The 5,684-nt window shown below is 38.8% G+C and overlaps 1 non-coding gene across 1 annotated transcript; it reads right to left on the bottom strand.

The window, feature by feature from the left end:
- Nucleotides 1-554: 554 nt before the first annotated feature.
- Nucleotides 555-636, bottom strand: trnas-cga. Its single transcript has one exon. It is a non-coding gene; the product is annotated as a tRNA-Ser (tRNA).
- Nucleotides 637-5,684: the final 5,048 nt, after the last annotated feature.

A 5,684-nucleotide genomic window follows, 5' to 3' on the forward strand; every position in this document is an offset into this window, starting at 1 on the left:
GGTCGAATAAATACACCCGACCATTCCATTTCACTAGCTAGAAAGGGGGTGCACGGGAGGGTATTTTATATTCCATTTCAAAACCACAAATAATCACTGACTATACTCCCTCTCCCGATTTATTTTAAACCCTTTGTCTACTTTCTTCTAAATCACAAAACTGACGAATTATTAGCTTTGGCTGATCTAGCAGTGCATAATTTGGTGCATATAGCAATACCATATTGACTTTTGCAATACGCTATCTTTAAAGATGTATCCAGACAGCCACGCGACAAAAGATAACTTGTGAGGTTATATTTACAGTGCTAGTCACATTGTATCACATTGCACATTGTGTTATAAAGTGTGCTGTGCACTTATGCTATAATGTTAAATTATATCTATATCCAATATACCATGTAGTTCATATATTTCTTTCTTGGCTATGACACTGTTGTGTATGTTCGGTATGCCAAATGACGGCATTTACTCTGTTAAATATATATTTTCGATTTGGGTAAACTACATCTAAAAATTAAATACTTAGCAATAGTAAAATCTCTACAAAAAATCGTCACGAACAGGATTCGAACCTGTGCGGGGAAACCCCATTGGATTTCGAGTCCAACGCCTTAACCTCTCGGCCACCGTGACTTGATAAAAAGAGGTAGAGATGTATGAGTATATAGCGTCAGTTATAAACTTTTTGGTATAACGTTCTGTGCTCGTCGTATACATTATGTGATTACGATCTCGAACCAGGTGAGTTTAATAACAAAACCATTTTTATGTTTTCTTTCGTATTTTTGCACAACTATTAGTTCGCGTCCAATTGCTTTCGTATTATTGCATAGCAGCAGAATGTGCTTACCTAACCCGAAGACCGGACTTTGAATTGCATTGAATTCTACATCGGGTAAAAAAAAAAAAAAAGCGTTTTGATCAGGAAAGTTTCCCCTGACGAACTCTACAAGCCAGAATGTTTCTGAAAATGATGTACTTTTTAGCACGTAAGAATGTGAGAATATATCCACAGGAAAGTATAATTATACTGAACAAAAATATAAACGCTACGTGAAACAATTTCAAAGATTTTGCAGTGTCACAGTTCATATAAGGAAATCCGTCAATTGAAAAAAATTAATTGGGCCCTAATCTATGGATTTCACATGACTGGGCAGGGGCGTAGCCATGGGTGGGCCTGGGAGTGCATAGGCCCACCCACTTAGGAGACTGGCCCAACCCACTGGGGAGCAAGGCCAAGCCAATCAGAATTAGTTTTTCCCAACAAAAGGGCTTCATTACAGACATAAATACTCCTCTGTTTCATCAGCTGTCTGAGTAGCTGGTCTCAGACAATCCCGCAGGTGAAGAAGCCAGATGTGGCGGTAGTGGGCTGGTATGGTTACACATGGTCTGCGGTTGTGAGACCAGTTGAATACACTGCCAAATTCTCTAAAACAACGTTGGAAGTGGCTTATGGTAGAGAAATTAACATTCAAGTCTCTGGCAACAGCTCAGGTGCACATTCCTGCAGTCAACATGCCAATTGTACGCTCCTCAAAACTTGAGATATTGTGGTATTGTGTTGTTTGACAAAACTGCACATTTTAGAGTGGCCTTTTATTGTCCCCAGCACAAGGTGCACCTGTGTAATGATCATCCTGTTTAATCAGCTTCTTGATATACTACCACACTTGTCAGGTGGATGGATTATCTTGAGCACTAACAGGGATTTAAACAGATTTGTGCACAAAAATAGAGAGAAATAAGCTTTTTGTGCGTATGGAAAAAATTCTGGGATCTTTTATTTCAGCTCATGAAACCTGGGACCAGCACTTTACATGTTGCATTTATATTTTTTAAGGTGTACATCAACTTTTCAAAGTGCTGGTAGTGCGTTCAAGTTTTTTACCATACCAGCCTGTCTGTCCAATTAAAATGTGCTAACCTTAGAGCCATACCACAAAGCAATCTGCTATTTTCTTTAACCATAGAGTCCACATGAAACTTGAGTTTGTTTAATGTTTTATTTCATTAGTTGGCTAAACTTTCCATAGTCACCTACCTTTTGTGAAGTTCTGCAAGACAAAAATAGAGATAGTTTTGTAAAGAAAACAAAACACTAGGGGGAGACAAAGACCAACTACTCTGGTATCTTCCAACTGATGTCTTCCAATGACTGTTTGGCATGCATGAAACAAACATGAGATGTGAAGTTTGATCTTTCTGAAAGAGATAATCAATCAAATTTTCTTAATAATGAATGTCATAGCATAAATATGTGATTTTTAGTATGTATGCAATGTTAAATGGATAGTTTGAGATTTTGGCAATGAAGCCCTTTATCTGCTTCCCCGGAGTTAGATTAATTTGTGGATAAAATTATGTATCTGCATCCAGGGGCGTCATGCACCTCAAATCTGAGGGGGCACAAAGTACGTGAGGATTGCTGGGGAGTTATCTGGACTGGTGCTAGGTGTGTCAGACGAAACACCATACAACTGATGACCAGAGTCAGCCTGCAGGCACACGGCCCAAGGAGTCGCTAGGGCGCGATGAGCCAAGTAAAGCCCCCCCGGCCAAAACCTTCCCTAACCCGGATGACGCTGGGCCAATTGTGTGCCGCCATATGGGACTCCCGGTCACGGCTGGTTGTGACATAGCCTGGGATCGAACACCAGGCTGTAGTGATGATGCAACACTGTGATCCAGTGCCTTAGACCGCTGCGCCAGTCAGGAGGCCCTCATTATGCTTAATTCGTTGTTAAAGAAAATAGGTTTATTTTTCTGCATATTAGTCCTAAGTGATTAACCGAAATGTTGGTTATTTTTCATTTAAAAAAATTTTTTGGACCGATGTCGCTTCAATTATTTGTATTCCATTTCCTTCAGTTTTTTTTCTGTGAGCTCAATGCGCACATTGCATAGTTTTTCTAGCGATGAATCAGATCAAGCCCAGAACTGTGCGATATAGTAGGGAGTTGTAGTTTCCAACAGGACAAAATTCTACATAGTTTAGTACAGAAAACGTGGTATTTAATTACAATGACCATAAGCCATTGTGTGTCGGTGAGTTTATTTTATGCCTCCTATTACGTTAGGTTAGTTTTGGGCAGACATGGAGAGAAGAGACAGAATAATGCGCAATAGAAAGGGATAGAAAGCAGTTGCTTCACGAGGTATCTGTACCTGAAAATACATGATCTAAGTGATTGATAGTTGGTATTTAGCAGTCATAAAAGTATGCCTTATTTACCTAATTACTAAAAAGTGATTTTGTCAGACAACATAAGCAGCAGCTCTATATAGATGAGATGATGACTTAGAATGAAATAATAAAGTCATAAAATAAAACAAATGTAACATACCCAACAACTGAAATATTTTATTGAAGTAATGTGAATAAATTATGGTTAATAAGTGGTACTCAGTAATGGGCAGTCACTACCATCATGGGACTTTTACTAATTGTAGACCGTCATTGTAAATAAGAATTTGTTCTTAACTGACTTGCCCAGTTAAATAAAGGTTACATTTTTTATTATTATTATTCTGTGTTGTTACAGCATACAACTGACATGATGCATTGTGCATTTAATGTTTACATAAATATTCAAAACCAAAATCGAAAACTGTGATTATTTTTGGATAATCAAACCGAAACCGAACCGACCCCCAAAAAACACTAATCGCTCAGCAATACTGCAAATCTAAGGATACTGTATCTCTTGAGCTGTCTGTAACTGGTGGTTATTTTTTTAAAGAAACTAAATATGCATCTCTGCTAAAAATCTGGGTAAAAGATTGAAAAGAATGTGAGTCTTATTCAGTACATTTACTTATTGCTTGTTTTTCTAAAGTCTACCAACCCAGCAGGCATGTCAGCTAACTACTCCTTAATTGATAGCCTGAAATGGCTTCTTGGTAGCTAGTTATGAGGTCGGGAGATTAGGAACCTATCTGGGCTATCTAAAGCCAACTTCATAAAATTGCTAGGTGTCTAGCAGTCTTAACATAGAGATATTTTTATTTTTTCAAATTATTATGATAATTTTTTTTACAGGTAAAATCAGAGGGCACGTGCACCTGTGCTACCTATGGGCATGACGCCTCTGTCTGCATCCAGTATGAAGGAAGTTAGAGGTAGTTTGGCGAGCCAATATTAACTAGTGTTAGTGCAATGACTGGAAGCCTATGGGAACAGCTCAGGAACAGGAATTTGCGCTAACGCTAGTTAGCAACTAGAAATGCTATCCATGAGTTCATCTGACTCTGGGGAAGTAGATAAAGGGTCTCATTGCCAAAATCCCAAACTATCCCAAACAGTGATTCTGATTCCCATATAAAATAGCCTTTTGAGTGACTAAAATATCACCAATAATATTTTGGGGTGATAGAAAAATGCAACTAAAAAAATTGAAAATGTACTTTTTCTCTCATGACTAACTACCAGCAAGTTCGAAAAAAAGACGAGTGGGTGGGGGAGCTTATATTCATGAGCTCGCCTTGACTGGTAGCTCTTTGAAACGCCTATGTCAAGAAACTTGGATGCAGTGTTGCAGTAAAATCATCTCAAGCTAATTTGGTGACACACAAAGCAACTCAATAACACAACACACTACACAGTTAGACAAAAGAGCTAAGAATGAGTTAGTCCAAGCAAGGAGTAAAATCATTAATGTGTAATAATGTGATTGTGTTTGTGTACGTGATTGACTCTACATACAGTAATGAGAGACATTTGATAGGGTGCTTGGAGGGGAAACATTCAATGTTCCAGTGGATGAGCGGGCACATGAGACGTGGCTTCAGTTCATGTCAGGAGAAAGTTGACAATGGTAGTGGAGTGGAGTAGTCATCACCTCTTAGTCAGGGAACAGGAGGGGACTTAGCTGTAAATACAAATAGCAGATACATTCCATTACAGCCACGCCATCGTAGGTTTGGACAACGAGTTTCTCCATGAAGTTAAACTCAGACATCTCAAAATTCATAAATTCAATTACAGACTGCACATCTCGCCCACTTGACACATCAAAGAAGCCCAAGAAATGTTCCTGAATAAAGCCCTGATCATCCACATACCTGACGATAACTGACAACTGCAAGCCGACTGGTGGCACCATAGGTCCCAGAGTGGTGGGGCAATTTTTACCCCTTGGGTCCTGGAGTTTTTCCTTATATGTTAACCTAACTAGGAAAACTCTGCACCCAATAAGGTATGACAGTGATTAATCAGTTATAAAAAGGTTTTATATGGGCTATGTGGGACTAGCTTTTCAAAATCAGGTCACAAGGTTTTAAAAACTCCTGAAAAACACTCCTGGCCCTGGGGGGGATGAACACCCTGTCAAACTGCAGCTACCTTTATATTTGTTCATATAAATTATATTTAGACTAGATTAGGAGTGGCATTTCCTCATCCCAGACACATTGACAACAACTGATGGACAATAGAACTCACAGGGCTGAGCTTGCTTTATGCATGTTTGCATCATGCAGGCCTATGCAACTGTTGGCCTTATAAAACATTTACTCACATCTGTCATCACTTATGTTGATTGATTGATTCCAGTTAAGGATTTTGGATTAAAAACTATAGGCAGCCCAATTTTGAATATAAACTACATTTGATCACATTCACATTTTCTCCTGACACCCACACATGGACTATAAATACATAACGTTACCAATTAGTT

The sequence above is a fragment of the Oncorhynchus mykiss genome, chromosome 22, assembly GCF_013265735.2.
Source record: "Oncorhynchus mykiss isolate Arlee chromosome 22, USDA_OmykA_1.1, whole genome shotgun sequence".
In the NCBI taxonomy this organism is placed as follows: domain Eukaryota; kingdom Metazoa; phylum Chordata; class Actinopteri; order Salmoniformes; family Salmonidae; genus Oncorhynchus; species Oncorhynchus mykiss.